Source organism: Capsicum annuum, chromosome 6 (genome assembly GCF_002878395.1).
Source record: "Capsicum annuum cultivar UCD-10X-F1 chromosome 6, UCD10Xv1.1, whole genome shotgun sequence".
Classification (NCBI taxonomy): Eukaryota; Viridiplantae; Streptophyta; class Magnoliopsida; order Solanales; family Solanaceae; genus Capsicum; species Capsicum annuum.
The window spans coordinates 184,712,805-184,725,041 of NC_061116.1; the positions used below are offsets into that span (position 1 = coordinate 184,712,805).

Below are 12,237 nucleotides of genomic sequence, written 5' to 3' on the forward strand. Positions count from 1 at the left end.
AGCTAACTAGATGGTTAGACTTGATATTTCAACATTGGAATGTGTTTTAGCCTTTGTTGATACCAGATATTCTATGATGGATTAGATTTAAGATAACCAGTTTGATGATAATAGTTTGAGGTTTATTCGAGATAAGGTATTAAGTGGTGGGACTAAGGCAGCATCTCTTGATTTTGATGGTGTTTTGAAAATTAGAATTCGAGTTTGTGCATTGAGAGCTAGTGGATGGGTGAGATAATTTTGGAGGAGGTGCATTATTCTAGATATTCTATCCATCCAGAGGTGACCATGATGTATAGTGATTTGAAGCAATATTATTGATGTGGTGGAATGAAGAAGGATGTAGTAGATTTCGTAGCTCGTTTCTTGTGTTGTTAGCAGGTGAAGGTCGAGCATCTAAGATCGGGTGGTTTACTTCAGATATTATCTATTCCTGAGTGAAAGTGGGAGCAGATCACTATAGACTTTGTAAGTGGGATGCCTCATACTTTTTGTGGTTCTGCGAACATTTGGGTCATGATGGATTGGTTGAACAACTTAGCCTATTTCATACCTATTTAGATTTTTTTAGTGCTGAGAGGTTGCTGGTATCTATGTTTGTGACATAGTTCGTCTTCATGGGGTATTCGTGTCAACAATTTCAGACTAAGGCTTAGTGTTTACTTCTAGTTCTAGTGGATATTTTAGGAGGAGTTGGATACTTAGGTTGACCTTATGTTCTAGTTGGAGGATATTCTTTGTGCATGTGTTATGGACTTTGGAGGTTAGTGGGAGTAGCATTTGCCTTAGCTAAGTTTGCTTATACACACATTTTAATAATTCATCTATTTTAACTACTAGGGATAAAATGTCATTTATTTTAGCCATAAATTGTCTACTTCATCATTTTAGGATTCTCTTATCATTTCAACCTCATGAATGACGTAGCATAAACAACCAAAATCCTAGTTTCATTAGTATTTTCTATAATCCTAGGATCATTAAATATCGAATTCATAAATATTCCCATCGTTTTTCATCAATTTTCATAAATTAGAATTAAACCCCAAAACCCACCATTAATTCATTTCAAGTAATTTTCTAAGGTTAAATGAAGTAATTTCATGTCTAGGTCATAATAACTTACCTCAAAAAATGAACTTTTTCAATAGCCCTAGTGAGTTTTTAAAAAAGAAGGGAATGAGAACACTTTTTGTATTTAGAAAATTGAAATCTTGTTGCACATTACCACTACTACAATTTGCGCCTTTTTACAAAAAGGTCACCATTGCGGTTTGGGGTACCGCTACAGCAGTCCAAGGAGAAACTAAGGACCCCTCCTCAATGTGAATTTCGACATCTCAAATCAATTCTTTCACGATAAATGCTATAACCGATGTTCTATAACTCTATTTCAGGTGTAGGAAGTTGATGACTTTCTATTCCTGTTTGATATTTAATCATCACATCCAACCCTTCAATACAACCCTATTAATACTAGATTGTTTTCAACTAACACATCCTCAAAATTAATCGAAAACTAAACCAGCCCTGAACTTTTCAAAATTTAACTAAGGAAAGTCTAGGTGAAATGTTCACCTCCTATTTCAGCTTAATAGCATTTTGAATTGTTACATCCGATACTAATTTATCATTTGTTCATCCTCGAAAGACACTCATCCCAAAAGAAAACTTAACAACTAAAGGATAATGTAACTGAATCAAATCAATCTTGTTTCATTTTTGCTTCTCATGTATCTTCCTCAATAATATGATTCCTCCATTGAACCTTCACATAAGGAATAAATTGTGTCTTCAACTTCATCACATCTCTAGCAAAAATAGCAATTAGTTCCTCTTCATAGGATAGTTCAAATTACAATGAATGATGTACTGACCATATCTATGTTACCTCTTTAACATTGACACATGAAATATGAGATGAACCCCGGATATACTAGGGGATAAGGCCAGCATGACATAACCCAACCCCATGCCTTGTCATAATGGGCATCCCAAGTCCAACCAGGATCGGGGACCGCCCCCTGTTACCCAACCCAACCACCTATGTCCAACCTTAGATGGGTTAAATTTTGAATGTATAATAAGATAGTGTTATTGTTCTCATTAAGACTCTGTGATAGGGTCACAACCGTGACCAACCCAACCAAGTCCAAATGTACCGCACCAATCCGCCAACCATACCAAGACAAACCATAGACCATAAAACAAAGGGAATACCAAAACATAATATGAAAATCAATCCCAAAATGTAATATGATGGAACAGTGAGAAATTATGTCTGATGATTCTAGCCTTAATATCAATACCAATACTAAGGATGAAGCCTCTACCGATCTCGTCCATACCAACCCCAAAAGTACCATAAAGCCTCTATCTAAATGAGTAAACAAATCTGGTTGGCACATACCCCCAACCATGTCCAAAATCAATATCCAAAATAAAAGAAAAGTGCCTAAAGAGAATCCACAACATGAAATGATGCCTTACGAAAGGATGGAAGCTCACCACTTCAGTCCAAGTACTGATACCGAATCCGCGTGCTAAATAGGAGGAGTAAAATACCTGATTCTTGTATAGCATGGGTATATAGCTGCCAGTAGACGGGGTTAGCGAATGACCACTAGCATGAATCTCAGGATAAGGATAAAATAATGTCAGTCATAAAACTAAGTAAAACCATCCATAATGAATACAACCATACATATATAAGTGCTGGGAAAAAGGACTGGGTTTAACATGCACTTAAAACCTTTACCCGAGCTGTGTAGCTTTGCCGTCCTAACTACCCATGGGCGATATGGGTTTAGCTCCCCCTGCTGAAAGGGTCCCAGTGCGTGTAGCCACATGCCCTAGTAATATCCCATGGGATGACTAGTACATCCCTCTAATATAAAATACCACACTTACACATGGTCATCAAGGACCCCTCATATCGGCAAATATGAGTTTTTGATTTTGGTCCCACCGGGACCGCCACCTTCCATGGCTTAGCTACACACCCCATATTAATGCCAAATTAAAACCATGTCTAAACAATCCATTTACGATTTATTAGCCAAGGCCAATATTGGAGGTATCGTCATACCATCCCATTAGTTGCAAGTAATATCTATAGCCAAACTATTTAGGTTAAGAGGACCTTAGGTGCCCTTAAAATTACCATATTAAATCTACTTGGGAGACTTCCATGTTCTCCACAAGCATAACCATTTAGCCTTTAGCCTTTTTAAATGCAAGAGTTCCACTAAAAGAAGTCCATGCAATGAACATATCTTTGTCAGCATTTTATCAAACACCATAAGGGCATTATATAACCAAAACCAATTCCAAAGACCATTAAACCATTACCATGCAATCCAATTGTACAAAACCACCATTAATATATATAACAGTATAATTAAAACCATAGGAAACCATAACCAAGCATTCAATATCAAAACCCCCAAATAATAGATGAAAACCATAATCATGAAATAGTAAAACCTTGAAATCAATCATATAAACCATGCCTTTAGTTGAAATTACAATGAGGGACAACAATCATGCCTTATACCAAAGAATTGATGGAAACAAATCACTAAAGCAAGCCCCAAAGCAATCCCTTAGTTGAAACCCTAGCTTCCTTGCCCCAAAATCTCTTGAGGGAATTATGAGATGTTTTAGAATAGTTTCTAAGTATTAATGATAGAATAATAGGGTAAATAATCTCCTAAGTGTATTAGAAGTCATGGGTCATAATTAAGGTAAGTAGAAAAATGTCCAGAATACCCCCATTTAAATTCCTTAAAAACCCATCACAGGGATACGAATAACCCACTTACGATCCGTACCCTTCCTTATGATTGGTTTCCACCAGTCGTACCTAGGCCTTAACCTTTGAATCAGACACTGTCCAATATACAACTTATCCAACGAAGTCGTAACCACAATATACGATTCGTGCCCATAACCCATAACCCTAGCAGAATGGAATACTTGGGGAATTGAACACTGTTTACTATACGAGTCCTGGGTATGACCCGTACCCTAGCTTACGACTCATGGTCAGCCACTCGTACTCAGATCCAACCTAAGTAACCAAGTATAAGATTAAGTTAAGGAACCAAATGACCCGTAACAACCAATATGACTCGTACCCCTAAGTCGTACCCATTCCAGTGCCCAAAACCATCCCACCAACTAACACTAATTAGCATACGATAGGACCCATCCATTCCCCAGCATATGTCTCATACCATATGTATTATTGGGTCCAGAGAATAAATTTCCAAGAAATTTTCTAAGGGTCAAAACCCAGGATTTTTCAGTCTCCCCCATTAGGAACATTCATCCCCGAATGGTGGACAAGGTAGGAGTAACCACACACAGAGTTATTTGCATAATCAAACATCCCTTTAACAAAGTTTGAAAACAAAGATGTTAATCTTTTCTTTAACAAACTCAGAAAAATAAAGATGTGTTCAAGAACACAAACCTTCCATACGAACCCCAGGAGTAGAAAACAAATGTGGATACTTGGACTTCATGTCCTCTTTCGCTTTCCAAGTAGCTTATTCCACCTTATGGTTCCTCCATAGAACCTTAGTTGAAGCCACATCCTTGGTCCGCAATCAACAAACTTTCCAATCTAATATCTCAACCCGCGCTTCTTCATAAGATAGAGAATCCAAAATATCTATTCCTTCCAATGGAACACCCGAAGAAGGATCACCAAGACACTTCCTCAACATAAAAAACATGAAAGACCTAATGAACCAAACTTAAGATAGATGGCAACTCCAACTCATAAGAAATATTGCCAACTCTCTGCAAAATCACATAAGGACCAATGAATCAAGGACTATGTTTCCCTTTTTTGCCAAATTGTACTAGTTCCTTCATGGGCGATACCTTAAGAAACACCTTATCCCCGACCTCAAGCTCCACGTCTCTATTCCTAACATTCGTATAGGACTTTTGTCAACTTTGGGTAGCTTTAAGACTATTTTGAATCACCTTCAACTTCTCCATCGCCTGATAAACCAAATCAAGACCAAACATATCCATTTTTCCAAGCTCAAACTACCCAATAGGATATCTACACCTCCTACCATACAACGCCTCAAAAGAAGACATATAAATACTAGAATGATAGCTATTATTGTAAGCAAACTCCACCAAAGGCAGATGCTCAACCCAATTGCCACCATATTTAATCATACATACCCGAAGCATATCTTCCAAAGTATGAATAGTTCTCTCCACTTTCCCATCAAGCTGTGGATAAAAACTAGTACTTAGACTAACCTTAGTACCCAATACTTTCTGAAAAGACTGCCAAAAATAAGATGTAAACTTAGTGAAAAGAACCTATTGATAAATATCCTACATACCTGAGTTGCTTGAATTCTTAAAGAAAAGCTTGGAATTGAGATCTTGAATGGTTAAATCCTTGGGAATAAGATTCTAATTTCTATTCTTGGGAATGGAGAATGGTTTCACATTGTAAACTAGTGGGAAATGGGGCAAATAATGCCCCTTTTTGGTTTTAATTCATCAATTGAGTGTTTTAGGAAAGGGGAAAAGACCAAAATACCCTCTTGGATATTTAATAAGTCCAAAAAAACCAGCCTCCGTGGCACAGAGGCTAACCTCTATGACACACTAATCATGAGTGTATTTATACGTCTTAACAACAATATTTGCCCATACTAGGACTTGTTTCATGAGCTAAAATGTGTTATTAGTGTTTTGTTTGAGTTATAATTGCATTCTTTAGCTAATGAACATGATTAGTTGATGCAGGGTTGACTTGTGATAAAATTGCACGTAATTGGATGCACTAATGGGAAGTAAATAATGATTGAAGCCTTGGGAATGATTTTTTGGAAATACAAAGACTTGGATTGAGCTCGGAAAGCATAAAACTAAAGATGGGAGCAAAGGGATAGGAACTGAGCTCGGAAAGCATAAAACTAGTCCCCGCGCCATGCCAAGTGATTTATGTGTAGATGTTAATTCCAGTGAGCCTCCGAGATAGACCTACGTCATAAAGGCTATTCTAGTAAGGGACCATAATAAACTCGTGGCACAGACCCTACTCTCTGCTATGCCCGATGTAGAGCACTATCTGGGCCTTGCACTAAACTTCACAATGTGGAGAAGGCCAAAATTTGGTCAATCAATTCCTACTATAAAAAGAACACTTCAATACAATTGAGAATACTTTTGTGTACGTACAACAGAGACTAAAAACACTTACAATGCATCTTTTAGGGTTTTTGGAACTTTATTCTTGCAACATTAGTTTTTGGTATGATTAACTATTTATTTCTTATGTTGAATTCAAACATGAGTGGATAAACACCCTTGTTCTAGGGTTGAGGCTGAAAATATAATTACAGTTTGATATTCTTAGGGTGGTTTATTGTTGAATTGTCATATGGGTTATTCTTAATCTCTTGTGCTTACTATTTTGATGAATGGCCACCATTAAAATTCATCTATATTTCTTTGTAAATCTGAGATGAGAATCATTAGGACAAATTGAAGAGTTTGAGGAGCAATTTTCTTATTCTTTAGGAATAAAGGATTTGAATTAGAATCTAGTATAGATATATACCTAGAATCCTTTTTTGTTTCACTTGAAGGATGATATCTTAATGCATTTAAATAGATTATTGCATCCCCGCTCAATGATGTAGTTGTAATGTCTATTTAGGTAGAAGATTAGAGGATCATGAGACCATGATCATACTCTAAACCCTGCAAATCAAAAACCCGATAATCAATAAAACCATGATAAGAATAGAGATTTGTAATATTGTTAAAAGTTCCTCAACCCTAGAATTCTCACTCGTATTGTTTACAACTTTGCTTACGCAGCTATTGTCACAAATTGTTATCTCTTTATTAGTTAGATTATTCATTAAATCTTCATAATCAGTTGAAACTCTGAAACAGTTAATACATTTTTGTCGGAACTAAAGTTAGTAGAATTGCTAGTTAAAGAGTCCTCATGGGTATGATATCTGATTCTCTGAGTCACTATATTACTTGTGCAATCATGTGCACTTGTGTGTACGATGGACCGCAATAAGTTTTTGGTGTTGTTGTTGGGGACCCAAGTAATTAGTAGTTGTCTAAATTTTTAGTTTTTTTATAATTAGTTTAAGTGTTAACAACTTGATCTTAGCAGCTGACTTTTGTAAGATTAGCGAAGTATCAGAATGACAAGAGCAAAAGAATTTGTAGAGCCTTGTTCAAAACCAGAACAGGGATTTCATCAAAGGCGAAGAGCAAGAACACTTCACTATGAAATTCAGTAAGTTCAAATAGCCGATCAAAGAGATCCTAATCTTAATGATCTAATTAATCCTAATGCTCAACGTGTTCCAGCTTTGGTAATTCCAGTTGTTTTTGCTCAAGAAGAAGTTATACCGGTGCGTGAAATAGCAATCTCACTCATAAACCATACTACTAATCGTATCCGCAAGATAGAGGCAGGTGGTCGGTTTGAATTAAAGAAAAATATGGTCCAGTTGTTGTGTTCAAGTGGACAATTTTCAGGGTTATCATATGAAGACCCACAGCAACACATACAGACCTTCCAGGAAATCAGTGATACTATATTTCTATTTGGGTATCTACTAATTATGCCAGACTGACTCTCTTCCCCTTTTCTCTAATTAGGGAAGCAAGAAGGTGGTTATATGCTGAACCACCAAACACTATTACTTTTTGGGATGATCTGGCTCGAAAGTTCATTATTTAATTCTTTTAATCTGGGAAGACAACGCGTTTGAGAAGCGAGATTTTGAGTTTTAGGCAGAAAAAAGGAGAAAATCTTTACCAATCTTGGGAAAGATTTAAAGGTATGCTTAGAAATTTCCCTCACCATCATCAGTCTAATGATGTGATGGTTTATCTTTCATAGAGGGTCTTGAGCCAAACACCAAGTTTCTTTTGGATTCAGCAGTAGGTGGGCAAGCTCTTAAGAAGACATATGATGAATTATACACACTGTTGAATTAGATTTCACAAGCGAATCCTGAGTGGCATGTTGACTTAAGAAGTGCTCCAAAGAAGGTTGTAGGTGTGTTGGAAGTAGACCAGTTTACTGTTATATCAGCTTAGATTATTGTACTATAAAATTTCATAACCCGAGGCTACCCCCTAGTAGCGACAATGGTGCTTACAATCACAAGTAACCATAATCTAACCTATGAGCTGGTACCTACTGTGAGAACTGAGTAAACTCATAATGATCAACATATGCGGAATTAACTAAGTAAAGCCATAAGGTTTGAAAAAATATTAAAATACTGATAAATCATAAATCTGAACGTCTGAGAACATATTGAAAAGACTGATAAACTGCTTAACTGTCTGAATGTGTAGCACCAGCGAAGGCTCAACCCTGTGAAGAATGAAGTCATCAGAAAAGAAGTTATTAAGTAGCTTGATGCTGGGATAGTATACCCCAGATCTAATAGTAAATGGGCCAGCCCAGTGTATTATGTTCTAAAAAAAGGAGGGATGATCATTGTGATAAATGAAGATAATGAGCTAATTCCAAATCGCACAGTGACTAGATGCGGATTTGCATAGACTATAGGAAATTGAATGATGCCACGAGGAAGGATTATTATCCCATTTCGTTTATTGGTCAAATGTTGGACAGGTTGGCAGGACAAGAATACTATTGCTTTTTGGATGGCTATTCAAGGTAAAATCAGATTATAATAGCAGTAGAAGATCAGGAAAAGGCCACCTTTATCTATCCATATGGAACGTACGTATTTAGACGTATGCCTTTTGGCCTTTGCAATGCTCCAACAATGTTCCAGTGATGCATTATGGCTATCTTCTATGATATAGTGGAAGAATCTATTGAGGTATTTATGGACAACTTTTTTGTCTATGGTGACTCATTTGACGTGTGCTTGCAAAATCTAGATCGAGTCTTATCTTGTTATGAAGAGACAAATCTTGTATTAAACTAGGAGAAGTGCCACTTTTTGGTCAAGGAAGGAATTTTCCTTGGTCATGAAGTGTAACATAGAGGACTTGAAGTAGACAGAGCAAAAGTTGAAGTTATTAAAAAACTACCTTATCTTGTGACAATAAAGGGAGTGAGAAGTTTTCTTGGGCATGCCAGATTTTATAGGTACTTTATCAAAGATTTTTTAAGATAGCAAGTCCAATGTGCAAGTTGTTCGGAAAAAAGGCTAAGTTTGATTTTGAGGCTGAGTGTCAAAAAGCATTTGAGGGTCTGAAGAGAAGATTGACAAAAGCACCCATCCTGATTTCTCCCGATTGGGCATTACTATTCGAGTTGATCTGTGATGCGAGTGATATGGTTGTTGGAGCAGTATTGGGGAAACAAACTACAAGGTATTTCACTATATTTACTATGAAAGTAAAGTCTTAGATACAACCTATATGAATTACACAGTCATAGAGAAGAAGATGCTAGTACTCGTATATGCATTCGATAAATTCAAATCTTACTTGGTGGGTACAAAGGTAATTATTCATATTGACCATGTTGTCATCCGGTATTTGTTCAACAATAAAAATGCAAAGCCATAGTTGATTAGGTGGATTCTTTTTATCTAAGAATTTGATTTAGAAGTTAGTGATAGAAAGGGAGCTAAAAATCAGGTAGCAGATCATCTATCGAGGCTTGAGAGTCATGCTCATATTGCTGATGAGAAAGTTTGCATTTGGGAAGAGTTTTAAGATGAGAAAATATTGGCACTGGATGTAGCTGAAGTGCCATAGTATGCTGACATAGTAAATTTTCTAGTGAGTTGTGCTTACCCTCCAAAGGCCACTAGTCAACAGAGAAAGAAGCTATTTCATGATTCTCGTGCATACATATGGGATAAGACCTATCTATTCAAATAAGGTGATGTTGGAATCGTGTGAAAGTGTATTTTCTAAGTTGAATCTAAATAAGTGCTGAAAAATTATCAATCATCTCCTTATGGGGGCCATCATGGGGGTGAATAAACAACTAAAGGTGTTAATAGTCAGGCTTCTTTTAGCCAACATTGTTCAAAGATGTGGTTTCTTTGGTGAGGGGGATATGACCAATGTTAGATATTAGGCACAATATCAAGGCGCCATGAACTTCCCTTGAACAATGTTCTAGAGGTGGAGATATTTGACATGTGGGGTATAGATTTTATGGGGCCATTTCCACAATCTTATGGCAATTTGTATATTCTGGTTTGCTATTGATTACGTGTTTAAGTGGGTAGAAGTTTCTTATTTCCCCCACTAATGATGCCAAAGTAGTGATGAAGTTTTTTAGGAAGCATATTTTTTCTCATTTTGTACACCTAGAGTAATTATTAGTGATGGAGGTATGCACTTTGTGAACACGTGGTTTAAAAATTTGTTGGCAAAATATGGTGTTAGACACAAGGTGTCCACAACTTATCACCCATAAATAAGTGGCCAAGTGGAGGCGTCTAATTGTGAGATTAAGTAGATATTACAGAAAATAGTTAATGGTCAATGTAAGGATTAGTCGAAGAGGATGGATGATAAATTATGGGCGTATAGGATAGCCTATAAGATACTCATAGGGACCTCTCCTTATCGCTTCGTGTATGAAAAGGCTTGTCATTTTCCTGTGGAGCTTGAGCATCAAGTTTATTGGGCAGTGAAGAAATTGAATCTTGATATGAAAGCTGCTGGAGAAAAGAGATTGTTACAACTAAGTGAAGCTGATGAGTTTTGCTTACAACAACAACAACAACAATAACAAACCTTGTATATTCCCACCTAGTGGGGTTGGGGGAGGTTAAAATGTACGCAGTCTATACCACTTCCTTCGGGAAAGTACAGAGGTTGTTTTCGATAAACCCCCAGCTCAAGACAAAAGGACAAAGGACCAAAACGTCAAAAACGTGCATCAGGAATAAAATAACACAATAATAAAGTACATAAACAGACAATGGACCCCCCTCCCCCACCCCTAGACCTACCAACCAAGCTACACTAAACCTTTCTAACTACAAACTACGACTTGACCACCCACCTTAGCCCTCTACCCTAATGTTTTTCCTCCATACTTTTCTATCAAGGGTCATGTCCTCAGAAAGTTGTAACTGCTCCATGTCACATTTAATTACTTCTCTCTAGTACTTCTTTGATCTACCCCTCCCCCACTTGAAACCATCCAAGGCCATCTCTCACACCTACAAACAGGGGCATCCGTGCCCCTTCTAATCATATGACCAAACCATCTCAACCTCATTTCCCGTATCTTATCTTCCACCAACGCCACTCCTACCTTCTCCCAAATAATCTCATTCCTAACCCTATCAGCCCTCATGAATCCAAACATCCAATGCAACATCCATATTTCCGCCACCTCCAACTTTTGGATGTGAGAGTTTTTAACAGGCCAACACTCCACCCCATATAACATATCTCGCCGGATTGCAACTTTATAGAATTTGCCTTTGAACTTGAGGGGCACCTTCTTATCACATAAAATCCCCGAAATAAGCCTTCATTTCATCCAACCTGCCCTAATAAGGTGAGAGACATCCACATCAATATCTCCATCCCCCTGAATTATAGACTCAAGTTACCTAAAACTATTCCTCTTACAAACCACCCATGAATCCAACTTCACTACCACCTCAAGTCACTAAACTTACACTCCAAGTACTCTGTCTTGGTCTTACTCAATATGAATCCTTTAGATTTTAGGGTTTGTATCCAAACCTCTAACTTATCATTAACACCTTGATGTGACTCATCAATCAACACTACATCATCTGTAAAAAGCATACACCAAGGCACCTCTTCTTGAATACTTCACATCAACACATCCATGACCAAGATGAATAAAAATAAACTAAGAGTCTATCCCTAGTGCAACCCTATCAAGATTGGGAAATTCTTGGAATCTCCTTCCACCGTCCTTACTCGGGTCTTCGCCTCTTCATACATGTCCTTAATCGATCATATGTACGCCACTGGTACCCCCTTTTCCTCCAAGCATTTCCAAAGAACCTCTCTAGGGACTTTGTCATATGCCTTCTTCAAGTCGATAAACACCATGTGAAGATCCCTCTTCCTCTCTCGATACTGCTCTACCAACCTTTGTACAAGCTGAATTGCCTCCATCGTTGAGCGACCAGGCATAGATCCAAATTCATTCTCCGAAATAGACACTACCTTACTCAACCTCTGCTCTACCACCCTCTCCTAAATCTTCATTATGTGACT

At 37.4% G+C, this 12,237-nt stretch overlaps 1 non-coding gene across 1 annotated transcript; it reads right to left on the reverse strand.

Annotated features, from left to right (window-relative positions):
* Nucleotides 1-7,780: 7,780 nt before the first annotated feature.
* On the reverse strand, nt 7,781-7,887 carry LOC124899788. Its single transcript, XR_007057352.1, has one exon. It is a non-coding gene; the product is annotated as a small nucleolar RNA R71 (small nucleolar RNA).
* Between the last annotated feature and the right edge of the window lie 4,350 nt (nt 7,888-12,237).